Source organism: Halichoerus grypus, chromosome 2, assembly GCF_964656455.1.
Source record: "Halichoerus grypus chromosome 2, mHalGry1.hap1.1, whole genome shotgun sequence".
Lineage (NCBI taxonomy): Eukaryota > Metazoa > Chordata > Mammalia > Carnivora > Phocidae > Halichoerus > Halichoerus grypus.
The window spans coordinates 186,200,027-186,214,340 of record NC_135713.1 but is presented as its reverse complement, the minus strand read 5'-3'; the positions used below and the strand labels follow the sequence as shown (position 1 = coordinate 186,214,340).

At 45.2% G+C, this 14,314-nt stretch overlaps 1 long non-coding RNA gene across 1 annotated transcript; it reads left to right on the top strand.

Moving 5' to 3' along the window:
- The first annotated feature begins 1,789 nt into the window (after window positions 1-1,789).
- LOC144381018 (uncharacterized) lies at window positions 1,790-3,587 on the top strand. The gene is made up of 3 exons (XR_013445419.1): window positions 1,790-1,925; window positions 2,143-2,248; window positions 3,183-3,587. It is a non-coding gene; the product is annotated as an uncharacterized LOC144381018 (long non-coding RNA).
- Window positions 3,588-14,314: the final 10,727 nt, after the last annotated feature.

Below are 14,314 nucleotides of genomic sequence, written 5' to 3'. Positions count from 1 at the left end.
GTACTTTTTCTTTGTAAAATGGGGCAATAGTGTTCACCAAGTAGACTGGTACAAGGATTAGAAACAAAAAGGCATATGAGGTGCTTCAGCTCCTCCCCAGTGTGTTCCTTCCCTTTCTGGAATGTCTTTCCACCTCCTACTTAAGGGACTTTTGGATAATGCCTATGACCGTGCTTGCAGAGATGTGAGTTTTTCACACTGCCTGTTGACAGTGGTAGGTCTGATGAGGTGGGCTCCCTCTTGCTCCTTAGCTCTGTAGGCAGAGTAGACATCCCCCCAGTGAACCCCTAGGGTGGGGTCACCCCCCCAACAAGGCAGGAGAAAGGGGAAGTGACTACAAGCCTCAACTTAGCTTGTGCCTAAGTAAGTTCTCAGGTGTTCATCATTATCATAACAATTATGTTCTTTCTTTCCTAATGTTATTTGATTAGTTTTTTCTGTCTACAGGGAATTTGTATTTTTCTTACAATGATTGATTTAATTTCAAATAAATCTGACTTTGGTTGTGTGATCTGCGGTTGCCCTATCATACACACACCTACACCTTAGGGTATGTCTCTCTCACAGTGCCTGTGGGAAACTCTTGAATCTTCACTACAAAAGCTTGAACAGTGAGTGTCACCCGGGGCGGGGGGGCAGTTACACAAAGGGGGGGGGTGAGACTTCGTGTTCTCTTTTGTACCCTTAGGACTGCTTTTATATTTCACAAGGAGCTGGTACTTCTTTTAGAATTCAAATAAGTTTGAGAAAGAGAATTTGTATATTCACTCAATGATCCTACTCTTAGCTCTTATGCTAAAAGACTAAGCTTACACATTGGCACAGATTCACGTGGGAGGATGTTGGCTGCAGCAGCGGGAGACTATTTAGAGATTGACAGCCTCACCTTCCAGCAAATAAAGACTTGGCTAAACAAGTGGTCATGTACTCTTCCACTTAAATATGATACAACTTCAAAAATCATGCTTTCACAAATTATTTGATGATATGGGGAAGTGATCTTGATATCCTGTTCCAGCTTGAAAGCAGGATATGGATTGAAATACAGTTTGGTGACAAGGGACTGTCTCTGGGTGATAAGATCAGGAGCAGCTTATACTTTTCTGAATTTTGTCGCAAATTTTCAGATTTTCGGCAATCGGTTTGCATCGCTTTTATCTGCAAGAAAAAAACCAGCAGCGACTTAATTAAATACGTGCAAAGAGAATTTCAGCCTGTATAAAATGATGTTCGCAGTGGCTCGTGTCCCCCACACCTCCCTCCACCCCCTCCCGCCCACACACCCCCCTTTTTTTCCAAAGTGCCCCGCCCCTAATCCAACCACCCCTTGACCCTCAGTCCTTTAATCTGTGGGAGCTGAGGTGCCTTTCCGTCTGGTCCCATAGCCTCCCCCCTCGCGTCAGTAACTCTCAGTGGGAGGGGTGCCGTGGGCCTGCTCTCTCTGCAGGGGGTGCCGGCCGGGGGCGCGGTCCCGGGTGCCGGTGATGGGGAGGGGAGCCGCCTTCGTGTGCGCGGAGACTCCGGCCCCCTCGGTCCCGCCCCGGAGCCGGGGCTCCCCGCGCCCTCGGTCCCGCGTCGCAGCCGGGCTTCCCCGCCGCGGGCCACCGGGTCCGAGGACGGCCGCCCCGCCACCCCGCGCGGCCCGAGCGCGGCAGCCCCGCAGCCCTGCAGCCCGGCTCCGGGGCAACCGGGGCAACCGGGGCAACGGGCAGAGGCGACCGAGGACGCGGCGCGTCCGCTCCCTCCGCGCTCGGGCGTCTCCGGTCCTCGGGCTCCGCCCCGCGGCCACCGGGCCGGCTGCAGCCGATCGCCGGGCTGGGCGGCGCGGCTCTGGGCCCCGGGCTCCCGCGACGCCGGCCGTCCGCACGCGCCCCGGTCCCGCGCCGGCCCCGGCCACCCGGTGGGGGTGCCCGCGCGCGCTGAAGGTGATGCCCGGGAGCACCTGCCCATTTCTGTCCCGTCGACCTTCACCTTGGTCCGCTGGGACTTGCTGGCCTTGAGGACTGTCTGGCGGGTTTTAGCCAGGTGTCCCGGGGCGTGTGGGGGGGGGGGGCGGCAGGAGCTCCGCGGCCCGGGGCCCCCTAACTAGGGAGGGGATCCGACATAGGATATTAGATGTAAAGATGTGTTTTCTTCGTCGAGGCACTGTGTTGAAGTCGGGGTTTGGTGTCCCCGCCTGACCACCAGAGGGAATGGGAACCTGGCCGGGAGGCACTGTGGGCAGCGGAAGGGAGGACTGTCCAGGCTGGTAAGATCTCTAGTCTAGTGTCTAGACTAGAAGTTCATTTACTGCTTGTTTGACCCCCAATAGTTTATATTCTGCTCAGTGTCACCGCCCTCTTAGACACGTCTGTCAGCTTTGGGGGGGGGGTGGGAGGAGGGATCAGGATTTAAGGCTGGGTCAGACAGAGCTGAGAAACTGACTGTCCTCGGAGTACCCATGGCCAGGGCTTTGTGCAGGAAACTGATCGCATAGGTTAGGGCAAATCTGCGTTGGAGGTGCACTGGCATGGTAGATTAAGCACACTTCTGCACCCCTTTTCACACCAAATCCCAGGGAAGGACAGGAAAGATGCAGGGGTGCAGGGATAGTGTGTGCAAACTAGAAATGCTGAAGAATTTCTATAATATGGAAATCAGTCAAGATCAGCCTCCCTGAGGAAGAAACTCACAACACACATTTATGGAGAAGACTGCTCTGGAACACGAGTCAGGGTAGCTGGTAGGCGCTGCATCTGGAGCAGTGAGCAGCACCGTGCTCCCCCTTAGTCACTGCAACTGAGCAGCGGGCGTGAGTGACACTTGCAGAACTGTGGAAGCAGAGTGTGGGCCCCATGATGGGAAAGGCAGGATCTAGGTGTCCTCGCGTGCCAAAGACCAACTCTCAGCTCATCCCTCCGGGCAGCACATTTGCTGCCAGTGGAAGGTCTAACATCCTAAGAGTTAACTGAGCAAACAAGAGATGCATCAAGAAGTGCAGTTAGTGCCTCCAGAAGGCTGACTGGCAGTGAGACACGTGGGCAGTCCCCAGTGAACCATACCTCCTGATGTCTGCGTCCTTGGTAGTCCCCCTCTCGCATTGGCCCTGGGCTAGCCTATGACCTGCTTGAATCAGTCCACTCTGGCAGAAGTGTGCCAGCTCTGGGTTTCAATCTTGTGTTCTGTGTTTGTGCTCTTGGCAGCCCTGAGTCACCATTTAAGAAGTCCAGATACCCCCCGCTGGCGAGATGAAGTATGGAGGGAACAGAAAGGCCCCTAGGCTGCATGGACAGAGAGAAGCCTGGCTGTCCCGGCTGACCCCCCCTCGACTGACCTGCCAGCTGAATGCAGCTATATGGGCTACCAGCAAGACCAAGAGAACTACCACTGAGCCTGCAAGAGTACAGAACCACGAGCAAATAGTTGTTTGAAGCCATTTAGTTTCGGGTAGTTTGTTAAACAGCAGCGAGTGTCTGAAACAGGGTACAAGATAACATCACACACACACACACACACACACCCAGAAGTCCTGGAAATTAAACATTTGATTGTTGGGGGTAGGGGAGAAACTATGTTTCCATTTTTTTTTTCTTAAGTGGTCTCATGTGTTTATTCTTCTAGAATACCAATAACATTTAGAATCACATTGTCAAGTTGCAAAGACGATGCCATTAAAATTTATTACAAAGGTAATATATGTATATGTTCATAATAACAAGCCAAACAATGCAAAAGGCATAAAGATGATTATAATGATCTCTCTCTCTTCCCACCCTATTCCATCCCCCCCGACACAACCACTGTTTAGAGTTTAGTGTATATCCTTGTATACCATTCTTTATGCTTCTAGAAACATGAAAATATATACATGTGGTCATGATTTTTTTCTTTTCACTTTAAAATAATGAATATTGGATCATATAGTTGACATTACTATGAAATTTGCTTTTCTTATTCAAGAGTAAATCATAAAAATGCTTCCTGGTCAATAAATATAAATCTTTTTCATCATTTATTTTTTTTAAATTTAGCTTTCCTTTCTAACTCATCATACAGTAGTTTAAAGAGCTCAACTATTCTGGAAAGCTTGTGAAAAGCTTTGTTGTTCTCGAGGCAACCTTCCTCAATTCCTTTAGCTCAAAATAACATGTTTAAAGATTTTTTTTTTAATTTCATTATTTGACAGAGAGATAGCACAAGTAGGCAGAGTGGCAGGCAGAGGGAAAGGGAGAAGCAGGCTCTCTGCTGAGCAGGGAGCCCGATGCGGAACTCGATCCCAGGACCCCGGGATCATGACCTGAGCCGAAGGCAGCCGCTTAACCGACTGAGCCACCCAGGCGCCCCAAAATAACATGTTTATATAGCTATTTATTCATTTTCCAATTTGGAGACAGTATCTATTTATTTATTTATTTAATATAAAGATTTTATTTATTCATTTGAGAGAGAGTGAGAAAGAGCAACAACAGTGGAGAGAGGCAGAGGGAAAGGGAGAAGCAGACTCCCCACTGAGCAGGAGCCCGATGTGGGCTCGATCCCAGGACCCCGAGACCATGACCTGAGCCAAAGGCAGATGCTTAACCAACTGAGCCAGCCAGGCGCCCCAAAACAATTTTTTCCCTTTTTTTTTTTAAAGATTTTATTTATTTATTTGACAGAGAGAGACACAGCAAGAGGGAGAGAGAGAAGCAGGCTTCCCGTGGAGCAAGGAGCCCGATGCGGTGGCTCGATCCCAGGACCCTGGTATCATGACCTGAGCTGAAGGCAGACGCTCAACGACTGAGCTACCCAGGCATCCCAATTTTTTTTTCCTTTGAAGTTAGTAGTTGTTTTTGTTTGCCTGTTCTATTAATATATATATCACTACTCCAATCCCAAACTCTTTGCCAATTATCTAAATTGCTTCTTAATACTTTTGGACACATCAGATATTTTTGTCCATTTCATCTGCTAGAAGTATCTTTCCTGAACCAAATCTTCCCTCCTGCTCTGATCTGGGCCTACTGCTGTCCACACTGCAGCCCATCGTCACCCTAGCGAGTCCTGTAGCTTTTCTCTTGAGTTGGAGTCCTGATTCCTCTGTCCCGTGTCTTTTCTTTCTTGGCTTCTGCCCTTGTTTCGGTAGAGTATATGCTCCGGTAGCTTCCTGAGAAAGCTTATGTGGCAGGTAAGTATTTTCAGAATTTGCACATTTCAAATTTTTTTCATTCAGTTCACAGGAAACTACGCGTTTTCCTGGGTACAAAATTCTAAGAAATAACTTTCCCTCGGAGAAATTATGGTTCATTGCCTTCTAACTTCCAGTGTTACTCTTGAGGGGTCCGAAGACTTTCTGACTTTTGATCTTTCATCTGTGAACTCTTTTTTCCCTCTCTCTCAGGAAGCTTGTAGGGTCTTTTCTGGATCACTAGCCTGTGTGTTTTGTGATGATGTACTTTGAGACGAATCTATTTTATCTTCGCTGAAGAAATCTCTTCTGAAAGTTTTTGGCCTGCTCCAACATGAGAGGGTCAAAAGTCCACATTTGGGGATGGGCTAAAGCCTGGGAAAGACTTGCTACCAGGTTTGCAGACTGAGTGACCCTTTTGTCTGCTTCTGTTTGAGAACAGGGCACTAAAAATGTACTGGAAGAGCTGAGTTCATGAGTGGGCTTATCACAGCGGACTCGTGTAGAGGTCAGGCTGGACCTTTTGTGGGGAACCCTTTTGGGTCTTTCCTCATGAGCTAGTTGGACTCTCTAAGAAGGACCGTTTGACCCTTCGCCCATAGGGCTTAAGCCTCATGGCCAGAGCCTGGGCACTAAGTGGAAGAAGAGGTTTGGGAAGGCAGTTTTAAAACTTAACACGTAGACGTCGCTTATCCTCCTGGTTCTTGAAGGGTGGTCCTGCCCTCAGCTACATCTTGCATCTTGCAGCTCAGAGACCATTTATTCTGATCTCTCCACACAGTAAGCCCCCAGTTTTCTTTGGGGAATTGGAAGGGAAAGTTTCTTCAGCTGTGTAGAGTGTGAAGAGAACCTGAGGATGTACCTGTTTCTTTCCCTTTTTTTTTTTTTTTTAAGATTTTATTTATTTTGGGGGCGCCTGGGTGACTCGGTTGGGCAACCGCCTTCGGCTCAGGTCGTGATCCTGGAGTCCCGGGATCAAGTCCCGCCTCAGGCTCCCTGCTCGGCGGGGAATCTGCTTCTCTCTCTGACCCTCCCCGCTCTCATGCTCTCTCTCTCAAATAAATATATAAAATCTTTTAAAAAAATAAAAAATAAATTAAAAAGTATTTTATTTATTTTTGTGAGAGAGGGCGAAAGAGAGCAAGTACACAAGCAGGGGGGAAGAGGCAGAGAGAGAAGCAGACTCCCCGCTGAGCAGGGAGCCCGATGGGGGGCTTGATCTTGGTCCGGGACCACGAAAGGAGCCAAAGGCAGATGCTTAATGCACCGAGCCACCCAGGGGCCCGGAGGATGCACCTATTTCTTAAACAGTCTCTTAAATCATCCTCCCTCCCTATTTTTTCCAACCTCACCTTCTCCCCCATTTCCAGAAGTACCTGGCAACTTCCATGCCAGAGCTTTTGGGGACCCATGTAAAAATCAGGGTCACCCTAGGCTTTTTCCACTGCCAGGTCCTCAGGCAGCCTTCTTGGGTCAGATATCACTCACTGTTGGTTTTCAGCTTCCAAAATGTCATGGATCCTGTCTCCCGTCTTGATCACTATGCTCGTCTTTTACTGTCTGTAAATGTCTTTTAAAAACAACCCTTTAGGGACACCTGGGTGGTTCAGCCCGTTAAGCGTCTGCCTTCGGCTCAGGTCATGATCCCGGGGTCCTGGGATCGAGTCCCACATCGGGCTCCTTGCTCAGCGGGAGCCTGCTTCTCCCTCTGCCGGCTGCTCCCCCTGCTTGTGTGTGCTCTCTCTTTCTCTCTCTGATAAATAAACAAAATCTTTAAAAAAAAATAAAAAAAATAAAAACAACCCTTTGGATGTGATAGACAGAAATTTGGCTCCAGCTAAAGAAATGGAGTGTGGTGGAAATGGTAAAAATTCAAATGACAGTAAGATTAATTTTTTCCTTATTTTTAATCCCTCTAAAGAGCATTTACTATAAAGATTAGTTCAGAACAGATCACAGACATAAGTGTAAAACTATAAAAACATCTAGAAGAAAACACAGGAGACAATATTTTTTATTTTAGGATAGGCAGAAATCTACTAAATACCACACCAAAAGCGTGATTTGTCAGAGAAAAAACTGGATCTCATCAAACTTAAAAACTTACACTGGGGATGCCTGGGTGGCTCAGTCAGTTAAGCGCCTGCCTTCAGCTCGGGTCATGATCCCAGGGTCCTGGGATCGAGCCCCACATCAGGCTCCCTGCTCTGCGGGGAATCTGCTTCTCCCTCTGACCCTCCCCCCTCTCATGCTCTCTCTCTCTCTCAAATAAATAAATAAAATCTTTTAAAAAAATAAAAAATAAATTTAAAAATATTTTATTTATTTTTGTGAGAGAGAGAGATAGAGAGCAAGTACACAAGCAGGGGGGAAGGGCAGAGGGACTGTTTCTCCCTCTGCCTGCCGCTTTCCCTGCTTGTGCTCTCTGACAAATAAATAAATAATATTTTTAAAAAATAGCTAAAAACATAAAAACCAAATTCTTGACAATAACAACTGTTGATGAAGATGTGGAACAGTTAGAGATCTCACATATTCTTAGTGGGAATGCAAAATGGTGCAGCCACTCTGGGAAATGGTTTGGCAGTTTCTAATAAAGTTAAACATACACTCAACAATTTTTTGTAAAGTTAAGCATACACCTAGCATAAGGTTCAGCAATTTCACTCCTCTCTCTCTCTCTCTCTCTCTCTCTATATATATATATATATTTATAGAGAGAGAGAGGTGTGGGGAGGGGCAGAGGAAGAGGAAAAGAGAGAATCTCAGACTCCATGCCCAGCACGAAGGAGACACAAGGCTCAATCTTATGACCCCAAGATTATGACCCCAGCCAAAATCAAGAGTCAGATGCTTAACCAACTGAGCCACCCAGGCGCCCCTCCACTCTTCAATATTAATCCAAGTGAAGGGAAAACTCAAGTTCACACAAAAATCTATACAAGGATGTCTATTGTGGCTTCATTCATAATTACCAAGAACTGGAAATAACCCAAATGCCCTTCAACTAGTGAATAGATAAATGATGATACATCCACACAAGGGAAAACACCCCAGTTACACAAAGAAATGAATTGTGGATACATACAACCACGTGGATTTCAAATGCATTATGGTTAAGTGAAAGAAGCCAGGCTCAAAGGGCTATGTGTTGTATTATTCCACGTATATGCCATTCGGGACCAGGCAAAACTATCAGTGATTGTTGGGGGCTGGGGGTGGGGGGATGAGTTGACAACACAAAGACACAGAGAATTCTGGGAGGTGATCGTGGTGGCGGTTTCACGGTTGTATGCATTTGTCAAAAATAATAGAACTGCACTCTAAAAAGAGTAAATTTTAGATATGATAATTATACTCCAATTAAATGCATTTCACTTCATTTAGAGGTGCTTTCGCAGGGAGAAAAATTACGTACCTGTGCTCAATCCGTAGTCTTTACCTGAAAACCATTCCATACGCATTTTAAACGTAGCTTCATAATTTCTATTGTTAGTTTTACTACACTTTTATATTGAAAAGCATTATATGGGATAATACAATATATCATAGACATTTAGAAATACTGCTTTGTCACTCTCCCATTTTATGAAACTATTTGATCCAAATTGCTCCTTTGGTATCATTATTCTTGTTTTCACTGCTGGGACTGTTTGAGCACTTTCATCTGAGCTACTTGAAAATAAGCCATTTTTGCATCATGCGGGATGCTGTCCCTGGAAATTTTATCCCAAGATACCCACCAACTATTTGTGATCTTCACCTGTTTTGTAAATTATTAATTTTTACTATGAAAATATAAAACGGAAAATGTAGAGAGGGCGTATAATGAAACCCCATATTCTCGTCCCTCAAAATTAGCAATTATCAAGCTTTTGGCATACTTGCCTAATCTATTCTTTCTGTTATTATTGTTTTGAAGTCCAGAATTCACATCTCTTCAACTCTACATTTTTTTTTTAAGATTTTATTTATTTATTTGAGAGAGAGAATGAGAGAGAGAGAGCGCATGAGAGGGGGGAGGGTCAGAGGGAGAAGCAGACTCCCTGCTGAGCAGGGAGCCCGAGGCGGGACTCGATCCTGGGACTCCAGGATCACGACCTGAGCAGAAGGCAGTCGCCCAACCAACAGAGCCACCCAGGCACGCCTAACTCTACATTTCTAACATACGGATTTTTTTTTTCAAAACCACAGTGCCATTATGATGCCTAAAAAAAAATAATAGTAATTATCTGTGTCATCTAACACCTAGTCCATTTCTTTCCAGATTTTCCAAGTGTTCCAAGAATCTCTTTTTACAGTTGGCTCATTTGAATCTGGATCTGGTCAAGTCCACACACTTGACCAGTGAGTGAGAGAGAGAGCGCAATTGAGGCGGGGCGAGCAGAGGGAGAGGGAGAAGAATCCCCGCTGAGCAGGGATCCTGACCCAGGGCCTGATCCCAGGACCCTGGGATCATGACCTGAGCCGAAGACAGACACTTAACCGACTGAGCCACCCAGATGCACCAAGTCCGCACGCTTTTATTTTATTTAAGAATTTATTTGGAGGTGAGGGATATCCTTTTTTTTTAAGTTTGTTTATTTATGTATATATTTATTTATTTAAGTAACATCTACACCAACATGGGGCTCAAATTCACAACCCCGAGATCAAGAGTCTTGTGTTGCACTAGGGAGTCAGCCAGGCACCCCAAGTCCACACACTTTTTTTCCCCCTCAGCCTCTAAGCTTCCTTTAGTTTTTCAAAATTTTTTTAAGTTCTTTTTTTTTTTTTACATTTTGTTCAAGTCCACACACTTTTAATCTAGAGTATTACTTGCTCTCACCCTTCTTCATGCTATTATCTTGTTGAAGAAACCAGGCCAGTTATCCTATACAATGTCCCATATTCCCGGTTTGGCTGTTTTGTGCCTTTGTGATGGTATTGAACTTGTTCCTTTAGCCTCTGTATTTCCTGTGAACACGAAGTTAGGTCTAAAGGCTTGATTAGATTCAACTTTGACTCTTCTACTGGATAAGGACATTTCAGTGGTGCAAAGTGGTGGTGCTAAATACTTCACATTGCATGTCCCCAGAAGGCACATAATGTCAGGTTGTCCCATTCTTAGTGATGCCAGTGTTGATCTGTGGCTTTGGTTGGTAATCACTTGAAGCCTCTGAACAATAAAGTTGCTCATCAACTTTTCATTGATGCCATGATTTAAAAAATAACCTGATCCTCTTAATGCATAGAAAAATGTGGAAATGCAAAAAGGAGAAAATACTCATTCACGTTCCTGCCACCGAAGACCATGATAAATGTTGCCTTTTAGATAATTTCTTTCCATTTAGTGCATTCATTTTTCCTTGCTGTGGTCATACTGATGTAAAATTTTATATTCCACAGGAGCACTTTCAGGCATTACTAAAACTTTATGAATGTTACTTTAATTGCAGCAATGTACTAATTGTTGGCGTTACTAAAACCTCTGAGCCTGAGTAGGGTAAGGCTGGCAGGCAATAGGGAAGGAAGAGGCTTGATTTCTCCAAGGCTGGGGGTTGGAGGGTTGGAGGGTGAGGGGTGACAATGGAGAGTTTTGCTCTTGTCCTGAGCAGCATTCACTCCTACCAGGTCCCTCAGGCTTTGGAGCTTCACCCCCTGCTTTCACTCACTCATGGAGAGAAATGCCCTTTGACTCTGGCACCCCAGTCTTGAAACTATCCCATATAAAAGCACAAAAGAGGAACGGATATTTACTGCAGTATTGGTTTTAATAGCAACAACTTAGTGTCCCACCCAGGAACAAATGAATGAATAAATAACAATAGAAATTATAAAGTTACTTTAAAAATGTGTATGGAGTGGTTTTCAGGTAAAGACCACAGATTGAATATACGCACATACTTTTTCTCTCTCAAATGAATTTATTTCAACAATATTAATTGAGGTATAATTATCATACAGTAGTGCTCCACATGCAGGAGCAGACTGTGGGAAGATCCAAGGTTGGAGGCCAGTAGGAAAGAGAGGGACTAGCAAGCAGAGGGTTCCAGAGGGAGGCTGGTCCAATCAGTGAAGGCGGAGTCTAGGGGCTGAGACGGAAGCAAGGTGTGGATGGGGTTGGTGGATAGGGACATCAGTGCCACCACCCCAGCTCAGTCCTTCAGGTGCCGTAACAGAGTACCATAGACTGGGTGGCTGGCTTATCAACCACAGAAAGTTCTGGAGGCTGGGAAGTGCAGGATCAATGCAGCAGCAGACTCGGTGTCTGGTGAGAGCCCACTTCTGCGTTCATAGACGGCCATCTTCTTGCTGTGTTCTCACATTGGGGGATGGGGCAAGCCAACTCTCTGGGATTGCTTGTATAAGGGCACTAATCCCATTTATGAGGACTCCACCCTCATCACCTAATTACCTCTCAAAGGCTTCACTTCTTTTTTTTTTTTTTTTTTTAAGTAATCTCTCCACCCAACATGAGGCTCAAACTCAAGAGTTGCATGCTCTATCAACTGAGCCAGCCAGGCGTCCCCCCACTTCCTAATCCCATCACAGTGGGGATTGGGTCTCAACATATGAATTTTGGTGAGAGGGGACAAAAACATTGTTTATAGCACTAGCTGAGCGAGTGCTTTTGCCGGAAGTAGTGCAGTTTGCTCTTTGCTGCTCTCCCCAAAAAATTTGTGGTGCCCCTTCGTTCTGTCTTCTCACAAAACCCAAAATGCAATTCTGATAATGGTTGGAATTGTGGTTTAGTTTCAATGGTATTAGGCTCAGGTTGCCATCTGCCAGAATCTATTTCTTTTGGGGTACACTATTGTACTATGATATTATTTGATTTGTTTTTATAATGAGTATGTATTATTTTATTTGTTTATTTGTATGGGGGGCGCTGTTGTTTGCCTGATATGCCATGTCTCCATCACATACGTATTTGGTTTTGAACATATACATGTATTTATACACATACACACACAGAAAAAGGCAGGGCCACCAACACCAAACAACTAATGGGGACCCCCAGGAGTAGGAGAGAATGTGGGGGCAGGATGTTTATCATGTCTGAGGTCTTTTATACCTTCCTTTTTGTTTGAATATTTTTCTAGGAGGTTATGTTACTTTCAGAATAAAAATAAATGGAGATAAAATGTTCCTACCCTTAAACCAGGGGTTGCAAACCAGGACTGCGCGTGAGAATCACCTGAGGAACATTTTCAAAAATAACAAGACCCAGGCGTGCCTGGCTGGCTGTCAGTAGACCATGTGACTCTTTTTTTTTTTTTTTTTAAGATTTTATTTATTTGACAGAGAGAGACACAGCGAGAGGGGGAACACAAGCAGGGGGAGTGGGAGAGGGAGAAGCAGGCTTCCCGTGGAGCAGGGAGCCTGATGCGGGGCTCGATCCCAGGACCCTGGGACCATGACCTGTGCCGAAGGCAGACGCTTAATGACTGATCCACCCAGGCGCCCCGGTGTGACTCTTGATCTCTGGGTGGTGAGTTCAAGCCCCACCTTCTGTGGTGAGCTTACTTAAAAAACAAAACGAAACAAAACAAAACAAACAAACAAACAAAACCAGGGCCAGACCCCACCCAAGGCCTTTTGTAAAACTTCTCAGAGCAGTGGAATGTGCAGCCAGGCTTGAAACCACTGCATTAGATCTAATAATTCCATTTTTAGTAATTTAGCCTAAGAAGTCAGATGAGGATAAAGATTCAAGGATTTTCATTACTATATTATTATGATATATTTTAAAGTTTATCAATCTAAGCCTCTTATTCTCCAATGGAATATTCCATATACTTTAAAAATCATGTTTTTGAAGACTAGGATGCAAAACCATGTATGGTGTGATCATGTAACATTTATAGAAGAAAATGTTAATGACTGAAAGTCCCTGGGGATGCCTGCCTGGCTCAGTCTGTGGAGCCTATGACTCTTGATGTCGGGGTTGTGAGTTCGAGCCCCCGTTGGGTACAGAGATTACTTAAAAATAAAATCTTTTAAAAGAAAAAAAAGATGGGGCACCTGGGTGTCTCAGTAGGTTAAGCGTCTGCCTTTGGCTGGGGTCATGATACCAGGCTCCTGGCATGGAGCCCCATGTAGGGCTCCCTGCTCAGTGGGGAAATCTGCTTCTCCCTCTGCCCCTCCCCCTGGCTGTACTCTCTCTCTCTGTCAAATAATTAAATAAAATCTTGAAAGAAAGAAAGAAAAAGAGAAAGACCCTCCCTGGGATATGAGATTGTGAGCTATTTGTATTTTTGCTTTTCTCTTTTTGTTATTTTCTAATTGTCCAACAATGAACATGCATTATTTTTAACAGGGGTGAGGAGGGGTAAAACAAAAATCTTGTGCTATGTTGTCTTTTTAAAAAGATTTTTTAATGTATGTATGCATTTATTTATTTAGAGTGTGGGAGTGGGAGCAGGGGGAGGGGCAGAGGGAGGGAGAGAATCTCAAACAGACTCCCTGCTCAGGGTGGAGCCCCACATGGAGCCCAACCCCGGCCCCCATCCGGACTTGATCCCACAAACCTGAGATCATGCCCTGAGCCGAAATCAAGAGTCAGATGCTCAACCCACTGAGCCACCCAGGCGTCCCTATGTCGTCCTTTTAAAGAAATACAAGGAGAGCATGAAGGATGCCACGAATTCCATTTGGCGGCATCTTTGACACCATGAGCAAAGTAGACACCATGAGCAAAGCTCCCCCACCCCGAGTTGAAAAAATTTATGGACAAGAAATTATCATTGAAATTAAATGGTGGCAGGGATTCCATACCCTTATGAATCTTGTGCTAGATGAACGTGTGGAGATGGCAGCTAGTGGGCAACAGAATAATGGGGTGATAATACGAGGAAATAGTCTCATCATTTTAGAAGCCTTGGACCGAATGTAAACAATGAGTGTGTTCAGCAGAAAAATCAACTGCTTCCACATGTCCCCTCTCCATAACACCTGTTTTAATACAATATAAAAATCAGGTTACGTGCATTTTCTGTTGAACTTTTTTGTCAAATAAACATTTGTAATAGTAAAGAAAAAAAAGAAGAAGAAAGAAAGAAAAGGAAAGGAAAGAAAAGAAATACAAGGAGACACTCACAACCTAGAAAGAGAACTTGGTCACCACCTCCTCTCCAGACACGGGGCCCTAAATTATTCTGCCTTCAGACATCCCCGCACCCACAC